Here is an 18601-nt window from a genome sequence, read left to right on the forward strand (position 1 = left end):
GTTACCTAGTTGTGACTTTTGAATTAGTCTGAAACTTTAAGTTAAGACTAAGTTATCAAAATTAAGATATCACAAAATTTTATGAGGATTAAGAATTCTTGGTTCAAGTCATTCGAATGGACTGAACTAGTGTTCTTTATCTTATTCTCATAATTCTGATAAGTTATACCTATCCATGTGTATGGTTAGTGTAACACCCTAACTATCTTAGGCGTATTACGTGATTTTTAAACGTACTGTGCAGCTCGTTGCTAATCAACGAGGTTTATGGAAAAACGTGATTAATTAAAATTTTGCTTTTTAATTAAACTTATAAACCATATTATAAAAAGTCTCGGGATCCCGATTTATAAAAATCTTTACAAACGTTTTTACTGTTTAACTTTTACATCAAAATAAAGTCGTCTAACGACATTTACAAAATCTCAGCCGTGCTGTCCCGAGGATCGTACGCTCCAGGCCTAACCGCCCCGACATGTACAATCCCATAAGCTCGCTCACGGTCCATCAGCAACTGCCTTGCCTTTACCTACACATGCAACGTAAACTGTGAGTCGACAGACTCAGTAAGAAAAGCATAATAATATCATACATAAAACTGACTGCCGTGTCCAACACGATGCGGAGTCCCGCCTACCGCCATGTCCAACATGGTACCGAGCACTACCGCCATGTCCAACATGGTGCGAGTTTTGAACGTTCGGGGGACGGCACTATTGACAAGTATCCTCTGATCGGTCGAGCCGGTCATACTCCGTGCTGGTCATACTCCGGCTGTCTGCAGACGGGATAGGTCAATAGCGAACCACCAACCGGTGTCGGCTGATCGGTCGAACCGGTCATACTCCGGCTGCGGGTCATACTCCAGCCTGTACCGACGTGACAGGGTTGGGTGGTTCGAAGCCTAAATACATATCTAATGTAAACTAACAGGCTTCCTACATGCACGCTAAACATGTAAACTACATATGCATCTTGTTATACTAATCTTACACGGATTCCGATTTCGGGTGTGCTTAGGTCAACTTTGTGAACCGAAGCCGAACGGCGGATTATTCGGCTCCTAAACCATAAAAACCACAACGCTATAAGTGACACGCTAAATCACTTCCCGGGGACTAAAACTCGAAACTAAAAGTTTCCCTATCGATAAAAAGCATGGCAATACCCCTAAAAACCCAAAAACGAGGAAAACTAGGGTTCTGAAAATTCCCCCATCCGGAAGTCCGGTTGCCCAACCGGAATTCCGGTTCTGAAAATGCGAACCCCATCCGAATTCCGGATGCTCAACCGGAATTCGGTTCCTCGCGACGACAACCAAAAATTCCCATAACTTGACCAATTCGAACCCAATTGATCCCAAACTTTCCAGACCTCCTCAATAGGTCCCAAATAACAAAACCAAAGCATCAAACCTACCCAGAAACCTCATACACGAAATTCACCATTAAAGCTCAAGCTTTGAGTTCCAAACTCAAGCTTGAGCACAACCAACTAAACAAGCAATCCACTAGCTTAATCCACCTTAAACTAGCATAATATTACCCCAGAAAACAATCAAAAACATTAAGAATAACCCGACAGCATTACACAATTCATCTTCAAAATCACACATTTTGCATAGAAAATTTCCAAACTTTGCACAACCTATCTAGCATGCATTCCAACCTCACTAAGCATAAATAATCCGGCATTTGAACATAAAAATAACAACAATCACAAAGCAGCAACACATTCAAAATTAACATGCATTTACTCATAATTTCATCAAAACTCAAGAATTTTAAGAAAGGAAGGAGATGAGCTAACCTAGCTTGCAAAGAGTCTCAAGAATGGATGAAAGTTGCTTGGAAAATCAAAGAGAATTCAGTTCATGCACTCCAAAAGCTTCAGCCGAAAGTTAGAGAGGAAAAGAGAGTGTTTCTTTTTGAAAATTTCTATTTTTTTCTCTAAGTGTGAAAAATGAAGGAACTTAAAATAGTAATGCCATTTAACTAAAATCATTTCAGCCAACATTTAATAAAATAAACACTTATTTTTCCATTTAATAAATCACATAAAACAACACACTAATGGGGCAAAAAGACCATTTTGCCCCTCCACCATAAAACCATGAAAATCATACTAAAGGGGTATTTTTGGGACAATCTAAATTCCCGGCCATTCCCGACATTCCCAATGTCTAAACCCGTCCCCAAAATACTAACATACTAAGTTGTGATTTCTACTGAGCCAAACGCCGCGTTCCAAAATACGGACACGGAAATGCGAAATATAAAAGCTATTTGATAACATAATTATGCATATCTGAATTCCATAATAAATTATTTAAATAGCTATAAATAATTTCCTGATTAACATAAATAACTGCTAATTTCCAAATTAACTAAGCGGGCTTTACAACTATCCCCCCCTTAAAAGGATTTCGTCCCCGAAATCTAACCTGAATAACTCTGGATATTGAGCTCGCAAATCTGATTCTAGCTCCCCGGTGGCTTCTTCCACCTTACTGTTTCTCCAGAGAACCTTGACCAACGCTATGGTCTTATTCCGAAGGACTTTATCCTTTCTATCCAGGATCTGCACTGGCTGTTCCTCATAGGACATATCCGATCGAAGGCCGAAGGCTCTCATAACTGAGTATATGAGAGGGGTCTGAAACGTATTTTCTCAACATTGAGACATGAAATACGTTGTGCACTGCTGATAAAGCTGGAGGCAATGCTAACCGATATGCCACTTGACCTATCTTCTCGAGAATCTCGAAAGGTCCTGTAAATCTAGGGCATAACTTGCCTCTTTTCCCAAAACGTTTAATCCCCTTCATCGGAGATACTCGTAAAAACACATGGTCCCCCACTCGGAACTCAACATCCCTACGTTTCGGATCTGCGTAACTCTTACATGCCTTTCCGGGAGGCAAGCATTCTAGCTTTAATCTTCTCTATTGCCTCATTGGTCCGCCGAATCGACTCCGGACCTAGGTATTTCCTCTCCCCTGTCTCATCCCGGTGGATAGGGGATGCGCACTTCCTACCGTACAACGAGTTCATAGGGTGCCATCCCTATCGTACTGCGATAAGCTGTTGTTGTACGAAAACTCTATTAACGGTAGGTATTTATTCCATGAACCCTCAAAGTCCATAACACAGGCTCTCAGCATATCCTCCAATATCTGAATTGTCCTTTCGGACTGACCATCTGTCTGAGGATGAAATGCTGTACTGAATTTTAGCTTCGTACCCATTGCCCGTTGCAAACTTTGCCAAAATTTGGAGGTGAATTTCGGATCCCTGTCCGAAACTATAGACTTCGGTACCCCGTGAAGTCTCACTATCTCCCTGACATATAACTCGCCAAGCCCGATCCACTTTGTAAACGTCGTTTTGGCCGTGAGAAAATGAGCGATTTCGTAAATCGGTCCACCACTACCCAGATGGAATCATACATACCCGTGGTCCTAGGTAACCCGACCACAAAATCCATAGTAATATCCTCCCATTTCCATTCTGGTAGGGTTAGAGGCTGCAACAACCCTGCTGGTCTCTGATGTTCAGCCTTGATCTGCTGACATGTGAGGCATCTCGATACGAATTCTACCAAATTCTTCTTCATACCGTTCCACCAGAAGTACGGTTTCAAGTCTTGGTACATCTTGGTGGTGCCGGGATGCAGAGAATATGGGGTAGAATGAGCCTCCTCAAAGATCTCGTTCCTCAAGTCCACACTGTTCGGGACACAAACCCTGGCTTTATACAAAAGCATCCCACTATCCGACACCTTTGAAAAGTCCTTGGCTTGACCGGCCAATACCTCATCCCGGATCTTCACTAACTCCGGATGCGTCGTCCGAGCAACTTTTATTCTTTCTAACGGATCGGATTGCGGCGTTAAGTTGTGTAGCCGACCTACCACAAACTCAATGCGGACACGACCATATCCTCTGCTAGCTGAGGTGAGATCTGAACCATGCTAGCTACTTGCCCGGGACCCTTTCTGCTCAGGGCATCGGCCACTACATTGGCTTTCCCGGGATGGTAAAGGATCTCACAATCATAGTCCTTCACTAATTCCAACCAACGCCTTTGTCTCATGTTCAAATCTTTCTGAGTAAAGAAATACTTGAGACTCTTATGGTCGGTGTAGATCTCGCACTTCTCACCATACAAGTAATGCCGCCAAATCTTCAGTGCAAAAACCACTGCGGCCAATTCTAAATCATGAGTCGGGTATCGCTGTTCATAATCCTTTAACTGACGGGAGGCGTAAGCGATAACCCGATCGGCTTGCATCAATACGCACCCCAAACCCTGTTTGGATGCGTCACAATAGACCACGAACTTCTCCTCGTCCGAAGGCAAAGCTAGTACCGGAGCAGTAATCAATCTCTGTTTCAGCTCCTGAAAACTAGCTTCGCATTTATCTGTCCAGATAAATCGCTGATTCTTCTTTGTAAGCTCGGTTAGGGGCATTGAAATTTTGGAGAACCCCTCCACGAACCTACGATAGTACCCAGCTAATCCCAAAAAGCTTCTGATCTCTGTCACTGTCTTCGGTCTCGGCCAATCCCTGACGGATTCGATCTTCCCGGGATCCACCTTGATCCCATCTTTACTCACAATGTGCCATAGGAAGGACACTTGAGACAACCAGAACTCACATTTCTTGAACTTGGCGTAGAGTCTATGTTCTCGAAGTCGTTGCAGTACCATCTGAAGATGTAACTCATGCTCCTCTTCTGACTGAGAGTACACGAGGATGTCGTCGATAAACACAATCACACAGATATCGAGGAAATCCTTGAATACTCTATTCATCAGGTCCATGAATGCTGCAGGAGCGTTGGTTAGTCCGAATGACATAACCAGGAACTCGTAGTGTCCATACCTAGTGCGGAAAGCCGTCTTTGGAATGTCCTCCTCTCGGATCCTCAACTGATGATAACCCGAACGGAGATCAATCTTAGAAAAGACCGTCTTCCCCTGAAGCTGATCGAACAAGTCATCGATCCTAGGTAATGGATATTTATTCTTCACCGTCAGCTTGTTCAACTCTCTGTAGTCGATGCACATTCTCATAGATCCATCCTTCTTCTTCACGAACAAAACCGGGGCTCCCCAAGGTGATACACTGGGCCGAATGAACCCTATGTCAAGCAACCCCTGGAGCTGAATCTTTAACTCCTTAAGTTCAGCTGGAGCCATCCTATACGGGGCTTTAGAAACCGGATCCACCCCTGGTGCCAAGTCAATCACGAAGTCGATCTCCCGATGAGGTGGTAACCCTGGAAGTTCTTCGGGAAAAACGTCCAAAAATTCCCGAACCACGCTGATGTCCTCTGGCCGAATGGTGTCTGGCCGAGTGGTGTCCACCACCACGGCCAGAAACCCTAAGCACCCACCGTGCAATAATTCTCTCGCTGACATAGCCGAGATCACCGGGATCCGAGATCCCTGAACCGAACCCACAAATACGAACGGTTCTTCAATTTCCGGTTGGAAGACCACCATCTTCCTCTTGCAATCAATGCTCGCCGAATATTTAGATAGGAAATCCATTCCTAAAATAATATCAAATTCGACTAAGCTCATCTCTATCAGATCAGCGCTCAACTCTCTACCATCTATCCTGATCGGCATAGACCTAATCCACCTATTGGAGATAACCAATTCTCCGCCAGGTAACAGGGTTCCAAACCCTGACTCATATCTATCAAAGGGTCTACCCAACTTACTAAAGACTCTGGCCGCCACATAAGAACGTGTAGCCCCAGAATCAAACAGCACTGAATAAAATGAGTCGTTAATAAGAATCTGACCTGTAACAAGCCGATGGGCCGGCATCCGCATCGGCTGCGTGATCGCGAATACCCTGGCTGGAGTGGGCATCGCTGGAGCTCTCGGTGCCTCTGGCCGGAGCTGGGGACATTCCCTCTTGAAGTGCCCGGGCATGCCACAATGAAAGCATCCCTGCCCCTTGCACTCTCCCCGATGGTGCCTCTTGCAGATAGGGCACTCGGGGTAGGAGAAGCGAGTCTCATTACCACCAGGACGACTCCCTGCCGTTCCGGTTCCCCGGAACCTCTTGTTCTGACTCGAGCCGCCGGAAGCAGTGGGTGCCCTCTTCCTCTGGTCAATGGCCGAACCACTACTCCCCCTGCTAAAGCCTGATGCAGGAGGGGTAGGAGCTCCGCCACCAACCGGAGTACTGGCTGAATCTGACATACACCCCACTGCGCCCTCAGCTCGCAGTGCCTTCTCCACCATCTGAGCGTAGGTGGTGCTGTCGTCGGTGGTAATCATCAGGTCATGCCTGATCTTGGGATTCAACCCGTCCAGATACTTCTCCTTTCTGCTGAAGTCGGTCGGCACAATACCCGAGGCTAACCTCGCCAACCGGTCAAACTGAGTTGTATACTCAGTGACACTCATGTTCTCCCGCTGGGTCAGGTGAACGAATTCCTTTCTCTTGGCGCTTCTAACCGCCTCGTTGTAGTACTTCGCGTTGAAAAGTTCCTGGAACCTCTCCCAAGTCATGGTGGTGACATCATGAATCTGAGACACCATGTCCCACCATACCAGGGCATCCTCCTGGAACTGAAATGTGGCACACACCACTCCGTCGGCCGTTGCGGTGACACCCATAAAGTTCAAGATTCGGTGATCACCGTAAGCCACCGCTCGGCTTTCGACACATCCGGACCTCCCGGGAATACGGAGGTGCTTGTTTCCGGAACCGCTCATATAAAGGTTCCAATGCGTGGGCCGCCACTACCATCTCGGCACAGGCGGCGAGGGCGAGTGCCGCCGGAACTACCGGCACCGGAACCGCAGGAGCACCTGCTGTCTCAACCTGCGAATCTCGAGGTCTTGCTCTTCGATCTGGCTTGCATCTCCGCAAACCGCAACTCCCGAGTTCGGGGCTCCCCGATCGGGCGGGGAGCTGGGCAGCTGTGGCGGGTTCTCATCACCCCGACCACGAGCCACCGCCCTCGGGGACCTCTACCTCGGCCCCTAGCAGGTGGGGGAAACCGAGCTCCCTCTCCCTGATTCGACCCCACTGAGTTGCCTCGACTCCTGGTAGTCCGCCTGGCGTCCATCTAGTTAGAACCGCCTGCGAAACCAAGAGTTGGCATATCAGGTCGTATTCAGGGCGAGCTTACTAATGCCGCTTAATTTGGAAATTAGAAATGAAACATGCGCCTATTCTACTATCAGGCTACTAACATGCTTCCTAACAGGCTTTTCTTTTTCATAACTGAATAAAATAAACTACTAAAGCAATAAAGGCTTACTGAACCGTGAACCGAGCTAACTGCTGATGATGATTGTACATGTCGTGACGATCTTCGGAAGACAACACCGCGGCTACGATACCAAATTGTAACACCCTAACTATCTTAGGCGTATTACGTGATTTTTAAACGTCTTGTGCGACTCGTTGCTAATCAACGAGGTTTATGGAAAAACGTGATTAATTAAAATTTTGCTTTTTAATTAAACTTATAAACCATATTATAAAAAGTCTCGGGATCCCGATTTATAAAAATCTTTACAAACGTTTTTACTGTTTAACTTTTACATCAAAATAAAGTCGTCTAACGACATTTACAAAATCTCAGCCGTGCTGTCCCGAGGATCGTACGCTCCAGGCCTAACCGCCCCGACATGTACAATCCCATAAGCTCACTCACGGTCCATCAGCAACTGCCTTGCCTTTACCTACACATGCAACGTAAACTGTGAGTCGACAGACTCAGTAAGAAAAGCATAATAATATCATACATAAAACTGACTGCCGTGTCCAACACGATACTGAGTCCCGCTCTTGCCATGTCCAACATGGTGCGAGCACTCTTGCCATGTCCAACATGGTGCGAGTTTTGAACGTTCGGGGGACGGCACTATTGACAAGTATCCTCCCGATCGGTCGAGCCGGTCATACTCCGCCGCTGGTCATACTCCGGCTGTACCGACGGGATAGGTCAATAGCACCGAACCACCAACCCGGTGTCGGCTGATCGGTCGAACCGGTCATACTCCGGCTCTTGGTCATACTCCGGCTGTACCGACGTGACGGGGTTGGGTGGTTCGAAGCCTAAATACATATCTAATGTAAACTAACGGGCTTCCTACATGCACGCTAAACATGTAAACTACATATGCATCTTTGTTATACTAATCTTACGGATTCCGATTTCGGGTGTGCGGTCAACCTGTTGGAACTTAAGCCGAACGGCGGATTGCGGCTCCTAAACCATAAAAACCACAACGCTATAAGTGACACGCTAAATCACTTCCCGGGGACTAAAACTCGAAACTAAAAGTTTCCCTATCGATAAAAAGCATGGCAATACCCCTAAAAACCCAAAAATGAGGAAAACTAGGGTTCTGAAAATTCCCCCATCCGGAAGTCCGGTTGCCCAACCGGAATTCCGGTTCTGAAAAATACGAACCCCATCCGGAATTCCGGATGCTCAACCGGAATTCCGGTTCCTCGCAGGCAGCAACCAAAAATTCCCATAACTTGACCAATTCGAACCCAATTGATCCCAAACTTTCCAGACCTCCTCAATAGGTCCCAAATAACAAAACCAAAGCATCAAACCTACCCAGAAACCTCATACACGAAATTCACCATTAAAGCTCAAGCTTTGAGTTCCAAACTCAAGCTTGAGCACAACCAACTAAACAAGCAATCCACTAGCTTAATCCACCTTAAACTAGCATAATATTACCCCAGAAAACAATCAAAAACATTAACAATAACCCAGCAACAGATTACACAATTCATCTTCAAAATCACACATTTTGCATAGAAAATTTCCAAACTTTGCACAACCTATCTAGCATGCATTCCAACCTAACTAAGCATAAATAATCCAGCATTTGAACATAAAAATAACAACAATCACAAGCAGCAGCAACACATTCAAAATTAACATGCATTTACTCATAATTTCATCAAAACTCAAGAATTTTAAGAAAGGAAGGAGATGAGCTAACCTAGCTTGCAAAGAGTCTCAAGAATGGATGAAAGTTGCTTGGAAAATCAAAGAGAATTCAGTTCATGCACTCCAAAAGCTTCAGCCGAAAGTTAGAGAGGAAAAGAGAGTGTTTCTTTTTGAAAATTTCTATTTTTTTCTCTAAGTGTGAAAAATGAAGGAACTTAAAATAGTAATGCCATTTAACTAAAATCATTTCAGCCAACATTTAATAAAATAAACACTTATTTTTCCATTTAATAAATCACATAAAACAACACACTAATGGGGCAAAAAGACCATTTTGCCCCTCCACCATAAAACCATGAAAATCATACTAAAGGGGTATTTTTGGGACAATCTAAATTCCCGGCCATTCCCGACATTCCCAATGTCTAAACCCGTCCCCAAAATACTAACATACTAAGTTGTGATTTCTACTGAGCCAAACGCCGCGTTCCAAAATACCGGACACCGGAAATGCGAAATATAAAAACTGCTGATAACATAATTATGCATATCTGAATTCCATAATAAATTATTTAAATAGCTATAAATAATTTCCTGATTAACATAAATAACTGCTAATTTCCAAATTAACTAAGCGGGCTTTACAGTTAGATTTGCTTTTCAGTAGTGTTCTTAAGTACCTATCACAAGTGTCAACCTAATGAAGATGGGTAAAGAATTTTAAAATTCTCCCACTCAATTAAGGTAGTGTGAAACTTTATCAAAGAACTTTTAATAGGTATCAAAATTTTACTACAATAGTAAAACTAAATTGGAACATACAATCAAGATCGAGGATTTATATTGATAATAGCTAAGTCATTATATTACTTCCATGTTTAAAGAAAATATGTGTTACATAGGGTAATGTGGAATAGACTCCACCCCTAAGTATATAGAGATTATGATCCACCCCTAAAGGTTGTAAAGATCATGATTCTCTAAGTGTGATAGAGTTTATGTGGAGTTGAATACTATCCAGAGTTCATTAGATATAAAGGATCGTTGAACTGCATAGTTTTCTTAACTTTTCTCTACCCCTATCAGATCAAAAGATCCTTTTATTAAACAAATTCTTAATAATTGTATTAGAATTAACAATTATTAATAAACATAGAAATAGTTTCTAGTGTTTATTTAATATAACTCTATGAAGAGTTGTAAATATTATAAAATTTGCATCAATAATAAAAACACTTACACATACAAACATATAAATATAATGTGGTAATTATTGATGAAGATAAAGTAAATGAAGCTCAATCTCATAAATTGCAATGGTTTGAATTCGAAAATTAAAATAAATTTATGAATAAAAAATAATATTGCAACAATATGAGAAAAACAGGGATAAATATCCCTAACTAAAATTCGAAATCCAAATTGTCTTTAAATTAAAACAATTAATTCAAAATAGATTGAAGAGCTTCATCTTCATCTAGACGATTTTGATTCTTGGTCCAGCTTTCTGATCCAACTCATCTGAGTTCAAGTAGCTTGGCCTATAAGAAGAAGAAAACAAATAAACAAAGTTAGTCCAGACTCATAAATCGAATTGGATAATAATTCACTAAAACTGTTAAAGTTTATAAATAGAAATACCTTGTTTCTTTGCAAGAAGTTTAGGACACTGGGGTTTCCAATGACCTTTCTCATTGCAGTAGAAACACTTTCCTTTAAGTGTAGAATCACCAGAAGCAGCAGCCTTTTTGTTTTTCATGGCTTTTGCACGCTTCTTGGTGTTCTTCCACTTCTTCTTCAATTTGGGTTTTGAAGCAGATGCAATATTTGCTTCAGGTTTTATCGTCCCATTACCATTCCCAGGATTGGGAGGTTTACTCCCTTTCTTCTTGCTCCAATCAAATTTTCAAAAGTTTGAAGTGTTGGGTTTTATGCCCTAAATAAAACTCATTTCAATAAAATAAGATTTACTTATTAATATAGATCAGAAATAACATTTAATGTTGCATGGTTCACATGATTTATTTCATGATTATATGTACATAATGTATAAATTCATCTGAAACCCTTTTCACATACTTGATCCTGTTTATTGTGCCGTCAACACATTGGAAAGTAAACATGACTATGTGAATAAAGTTTCCTAGATTTATTAGACATAGGGTTTTACTGATATGATAATCTACAACAAGAGTTTACTTGCATTTGGAGAAGTGCTATGTTCTTTCCAGAGCATTGGTTAAAGTAAAGCTCAGGTTGGATGCATGGAGTATGCATCGGAAGGGACCGATATTGAACTTTGACTTAGATTTATTAAACTTACCGTAATATCTATTCAAGTCAATATCGCCTAGTTGATCCTAGATCAAATGATCTTAATCCTGATATGATTAGGCTCAATCTTGAAAGGCTATTCGTGTTCTTTGATTTGTTAGTTAAGCCTACTTTTAGGTCAGGGTGATACGTACATTTTGGGAACACGATAGTGCAATTGAGTGGGAGCGCTAACATAAACATGGAATCTATAGCTTCTATCTGGCAAATAGTAAGCAAAGGATGATCTCCTTCGAGCTTGACCAAACGAACATAAATGGTGGAGTACTCATTTCACATAAGCTAAAATATCATTTATATGGGGTCAAGTGTTTTAAGGAATAAATACATTGTAGGGTGTAACGGTAATTTAATCCCTTTACAATGTAGATAATTCATATAGAGGATCAGTGATCACATTAGGATTATAACAATGGATAACTAATGATGTGTCTATATGGTGGAACATATAGAGCATTCTATATACTGAGAGTGCAATTCTAAGTTCTATGCGTGGATTCAACGATGAATTAATAAGTTAGTGAATTTTAGTGCTAAATTCTTGATCTACTTATTGGAAGCTCGGTTATATAGACCCATGGTCCCCGCACTAGTTGAGATAATATTGCTTGTAAGACTCATATAATTAGTTTTGATTAATCAATTATAATTCTCAAATTAGACTATGTCTATTTGTGAAATTTTCACTAAGTAAGGGCGAAATTGTAAAGAAAGAGTTTTAGGGGCATATTTATTAATTATGATACTTTGTATGGTTCAATTAATAAATATGATAAATGACAATATTATTTAATAATTATTTATAGTTATTAAATAGTTAGAATTGGCATTTAAATGGTTGAATTAGAAAATTGGCATTTTTGAGAAAATCAGATGCAGAAAAGATAAAACTGCAAAATTGCAAAAAGTGAGGCCCAAATCCACTAGTATAGGGCCGGCCTCTTTTATAGGAATTTACCTCTGATATTTTTATTATTTTAATGCCAAATAACTCAAACCTAACCCTAGTAGAATGCTATAAAGAGATAGTGAAGGCTTTAGGAAAATTACACACTTTTCTTCTGACACTTCTGATTCAGAAAAAACTGAGCCTTCTCTCTCCCTATCTTTGGCCAAACGCACTCTCTCTTTCTTCTTCCTTAAATTTCGAAATTCTTAGTGTATGAGTAGTGCCCACACACAGCAAGTGATACCTCAATCATAGTGAGGAAGATCGTGAAGAAAGACTTTCAGCAAGAAGGAGTTTCAGCATCAAAGATTCAGAGAAAGAGATCCAGATTCAGATATTGATAATGCTCTGCTACAGAAAGGAATCAAGGGCTAGATATCTGAACGGAAGGAGTCATTATGTTCCGCTGCACCCAATGTAAGGTTTCCTAAACTTTATATGTGTTTATTTCATCGTTTTAGAAAGTTCATATTTAGAGTCTTAATAAACATACTTGTGAGTAGATCTAAGATCCTGGTAAAATAATTTCGAGAAACTGGCCTCAAAGCCATGGTAATTGATTTACTTGCAAGAAATTTGGACTTTAAAACGATTGTTTGTCTGTTTTTGGATGGTATCATGTTGTATTGAGTGTTATTTGATGATTGATTGATGTTTGTAAATTTTCGTGAAAAATAATTGCGATTCTGTTTCTGGAATTATTTTTATTGGATAGTATGGAAAACATTAAGCAAGTTACTTTTTTACAGAACTCAATTTCGATTTAATTTGAATTAGTTATGATTTTTTGAAGATTCAAAAAAATCGGAGCTGTGCTGAAATTTTCTTGCGATCGCGAAAACTATCCGTACAGCTCACAATTTTTTCGTTTTTCTTCGTTTTTTCATGCTTTTTCATGGAATTAACTTCCGATTTTTTGTGTAGTTCTATATTTATACTATTATTATTCCTAATTCAATTCTAATTATCATTTTGAATTAATTTAATATTTTTTAAATTTAATTCAAGATGTTAGTGTAATTTGAATTTGAAAATAGTTAGTATCTATCTTTTTTGCTTAATTATCTATCTTATTTTTAAATTTGATTATATCTTATCTTATTTTTAAATTTAAGGTCAGATTTTAAATTTTTTAAATTAATTTTTTTTTAAATAATTTGACCTTATTTAAATTTAAAATAAGATAACTATAATCATGTAATTTTAAATAGATATAAGATATTTTGCTAACTTTTAAATTTTGTTATTTTATTTATTTAAATTACATTTAAAATCTGAAAAAGATATTCATTTATCTTTTCTAATTTTTTATTTAAGTTTTATTTATAAAATAACATTTAAATTTTAAAAGTAGTTAGCAAATTTTGAAATGATATTTAGGTTAGTTGAAACCTAATTTTTCAAAATTGTAGGTTTAATTTTAAATTTAAATTTTAATTTAATTTCGATTTTTTTTTTATTTCAAATTTTTAAATTTTCGAAATTTTTTTAAATTAATTATTTAATTTCGAAATTAATTATTTAATTTAAAATTAAATAAATCCTACATCCAACTATCCAGCTAACCTTGTTGCAGGAGTATGTGTTTTAGGTTATTTGTAAGTTTTCAAAACCTATTATTACTTGATTGTAAATAGCCATGGTTACTTTTTGCCAGATCTAATGATCTGATGGCTCCCTTGGTCAAGTAAATAATTTGTAACAGGTATATTTACAATCTTCTTTCATCTGTGTATGACCTAGCAACATGATAGGACCCATCCAAAGTGTGCCTGTGTGAGCCTATGTGTTTAATTTTATTATACATGCATATAGGTTGCTGTTGCTAAAATAAATTATCATAGTTCTTGATAGAATTTATTTAGGCCCATTTAGTTTTTGGGCCTATTCAATTAATAACTGTTGTTCTTATTAAGGTTAAATTCCTCTCTTTTGGGCCTTGTGTGAGAGTTGGGAGCCATAGTAGTGGGTACGACATACTGAACCCAGCACCCCCTCACATGAACCACCCCAATTGTGAAGGCCCATTTGCCTGATTTGAATAACTGTAGTAGGTTAATTAAACTAGTTTAACCTAATAAAATTGATTAGCAACATAATTAATTTCATTTATTTTGAAATTAATTTAAGAAAATTATAGTTTAGAGATTTTTTTATTCTAAGCTAAACTATATGTATTTTCTTGTATTTAATTAAATATAGAATTATAACCATCTAGATTCTTTCTGGAGCTTAATTTAAATTTTTCATTAAATATTCCTATTTAAGTTGATATTTAGTTATATTCAACTAACCAACTTAAATCTGAATATCTTTTGGATTTAAAATTTCAAAATTAAGTTGAGGAATTTTAGGCATTGGTTATTAAGATTCTTTAGATATTTTTTAAGTTAATATCTTTTCGAATATTAACTTAAAATGGAATATTTTAGATATTTTTTAAGTTAATATCTTTTCGAATATTAACTTAAAATGGAATATTTTCAAATTAAGTGGTTACAACTTAATTTTTGATATTTAATTAAATTTAAATTTGAAAAATATTTAGGTTCTAGATTTTTTCTAATACAGCCTAAATTAGATATTTTTTCAAATTTTGTGGAAAAGATACTTAGTCAAATAAGATATTTTCTAGATAGTTATTTCTAGACTACTTATTATTTTTAATATTTAAAAGGAAAATATTATACATTGTGAAATTAATTATTTATATTATTAATTTTGGTACAATTTATTTTAAGTATATTTTTCCTAGTATTAAACTAGAGATTAATAATTAAGCCTTCTCTACACTTAATTATTTATTTCTTGAATCTAATTAACTTGAAAATTAAATATCTAAGTTAATTCTCATCATCATACTTAAATATTTCTTTTTCATGACACTTAATTAAATAGAAAATTATTTTTAGTTGAAATTTATTTTTTCAACTAAATTTAAATAATTTTCAAAATATATTTTTTCTTTATTTTATTACTCAAATTTCGAAATTGCATTTCTTAAATGCTGGAATTTCGAATTTTATTTGAAAAATAGATTAAACTTGTAAATTATTTATTTTAATTTTGGACCAACTTAAATCAATATTTTTTTTTTCATTTAATGATTAATTAAAATAAATTGAATTAAAGTATATTATTATTAGAAATTGAATTAATTAGTCAAAGGAAAATCTAGATAGATGATATTTTTGCTTGAAGTATTTTTCTAGTGTATTTAATTAAATAGAAAATTAATATTTAAGTTGATTTTCATCATCATACTTAAATATTTGAAATTTTTCTTATATATTTAATTAAATAGGAAAATTATATTTTTTTTGTTGTAAATTAATTTTATTAATTAATTTTGGGCCAACATTAAATTAGAATAATTTTTCCAGGATTAATTTTTTATTTTAACATGCATTTTCGAAAATTGTGTCCTAGAATACTTTATTTTTTCAAAATGCAATATATATTTATAGAATATTAAATTTGAGTTGTAAATTAATTTAAATTAATTTTGTAACAACTTAAATTGAATATTTTTCTAAATATTTATTGGAAATTATTACTAAGCTGGAAATAATTCATGTTATTTTCATATCCATCTAAGTAAAATTTATATTTAGAATTTTTCATTCTAAATTGGAAATTTTAAATAAATATATATTTAAAATAAATAAATTAAATAAAGAGAATCAAAGAAAATACAACTCACTTTAAATAATGAGCTTGATTATTATTAAGATATTCGATCTCCATTGTTGGTCTTACAAAAGTTAAATGTTTTCAATATAACCTCGAGACGCTAGACTTCGTCCCCCTATGGATGGTTATTCGTTGAACGCATTTAACACCGTAAGATTTCATTTGATAAGTGTTTTGTGAGTTTTCGTCTCTATTTAGACTCTCCCCTACGGTGACTACCTAGAGATAAACTCATAAAACATGAAACAATGGTGGAAGCTCATAAAATAAGAATAACCTTGACTCTCGCCTACCGGGACAACGTTGGATTCTTATTTTGATCGAATAAAAGGTTGCTAGAATGGTTTCTATTTTAGATGAGCTGACAACTCTATTCAATAAATGATACTTTCACTCTCGCCTACCGGGACACTGTATCAGTTTGTTGAAAGCCTTGAAAATTATTTAGGATTGTATGTTTTAGTATTTTGACTAGTCATTCCTACTTGCTATATGTTTATAATTTCTGAATTGTGTATGAATTTATATTGAACCATGTTATTTTCTGTTATTAAGTTGCAGTTTAATTTCGAATCTTCATTGTTGGTCTAACATGTTTGTTTTTCTAATGAGATAAATCCCTAATGGATTTTCACCATTAGACATACATAATAGTGTAAGATCTCGAAAGATAAATATTGTATATGCAACATCTACCTGTTCATCAATTGATGACACCTTAGACTAGTATTTTTACAATATGAAACAAGAAGATTACATAAATAAGATTACTTTGTCTTTCGCTAATCGAAGCATCGTTGGATTCTTATTTATAAACGAAATTATCCTAATTCCTCTTAGCTTATTCATTTCGAATTAGCTCAATAATATATCATTGGATGAATGGTCTATAAATCATTTCATGTCATTATATTTTCTCTTAAGAAATTAAATGACGCATATGATTATAATCTCGAAATTCTATTCCCAATTGATATAAATCCTCAATCTTAGAAATCTCCTACTTGTATGGGCAAATCTGACTTAGAGTTTGTATTAGTAGTGCTGGTCCAAAATAGAATTACTCATTATATTTGGTATAAATTTAAGTCTTTGACTTTAATTTTAGATTCCAAATAGAAATTTTCTTATATTTCTAATTCCAGAATACAATACAGTTACACTTTCTCAAGTGTTTAATATCCATCTTCTATTAATGGATTAAAACTGTATGGAATATGAGTTAGGTATTCTGTGACCAGGATCCACTTGCAGTATTCTAAGAACTCTTTGATGTAACTAAAATTATGTCATCAAAATGTTGGATATTATTTTACCAGGACCTTAGATCTACTCACAAGTATGTTTATTAACATCCTAAATATGAACTTTCTAAAACGATAAATTAAACACATATAAAGTTTAAGAAACCTTACATTGGGTGCAGCGGAATATAATGACTCCTTCCGTTCAGATATCTAGCCCTTGATTCCTTTCTGTAGCAGAGCATTATCAATATCTGAACCTGGATCTCTTTCTCTGAATCCTTGATGCTGAATCTCCTTTGCTGATGATCTTTCTTCACGATCTTCCTCACTATGATTGAGGTATCACTTGATGTGTGTGGGCACTACTCATACACTAAGGATTTCGAAATTCTAAGGAAGAAGAGAGAGAGTGGTCAGCTAAAGATAGGGAGAGAGAAGGCTAAGTTTTTCTGAATCAGAAGAAGTGTAGAAATTTAAGTGTAAATTTCCTGAAGCCTTCACTATCTATTTATAGCATTCCACTAGGATTAGGTTTGAATTATTTGGCATTAAAATAATGAAAATATCAGTTTAAATTTCCTACAAAAGTGGCTGGCCCTATACTAGTGGATTTGGGCCTCACTTTTTGTAATTTTGCAGTTTTACCTTTTTTGCATCTGATTTTCTCAAAAACGCCAATTTTCTAATTCAATCATTTAAATGCCAATTCTAACTATTTAATAACTATAAATAATTATTAAATAATATTGTCATTTATCATATTTATTAATTGAACCATACAAAGTATCATAATTAACAAATATGACCCTATAAACTCTTTCTTTACAATTTCGCCCTTACTTAGTGAAAAATTCACAAATAGACATAGTCTAATTTGAGAATTATAATTGATTAATCAAAACAAATTACATGAGTCTTACAAGCAATATTATCTCAACTAGTGCGGGGACCATGGGTCTATATAACCGAGCTTCCAATAAGTAGATCAAGAATTTAGCACTAAAATTCACTAACTTATTAATTCTTCGTTGAATCCACGCATAGAACTTAGAATTGCACTCTCAGTATATAGAATGCTCTATATGTTCCACCATATAGACACATCATTAGTTATCCATTGTTATAATCCTAATGTGATCAATGATCCTCTATATGAATGATCTACACTGTAAAGGGATTAAATTACCGTTACACCCTACAATGTATTTATTCCTTAAAACACTTGACCCCGTATAAATGATATTTCAGCTTATGTGAAATGAGTACTCCACCATTTATGTTCGTTTGGTCAAGCTCGAAGGAGATCATCCTTTGCTTACTATTCGCCAGATAGAAGCTATAGATTCCATATTTATGATAGCGCTCCCACTCAATTGCACTACCGTGTTCCCAAAATGTACGTATCACCCTGACCTAAAAGTAGGC

Source organism: Cannabis sativa, chromosome 2 (assembly GCF_029168945.1).
Source record: "Cannabis sativa cultivar Pink pepper isolate KNU-18-1 chromosome 2, ASM2916894v1, whole genome shotgun sequence".
Classification (NCBI taxonomy): domain Eukaryota; kingdom Viridiplantae; phylum Streptophyta; class Magnoliopsida; order Rosales; family Cannabaceae; genus Cannabis; species Cannabis sativa.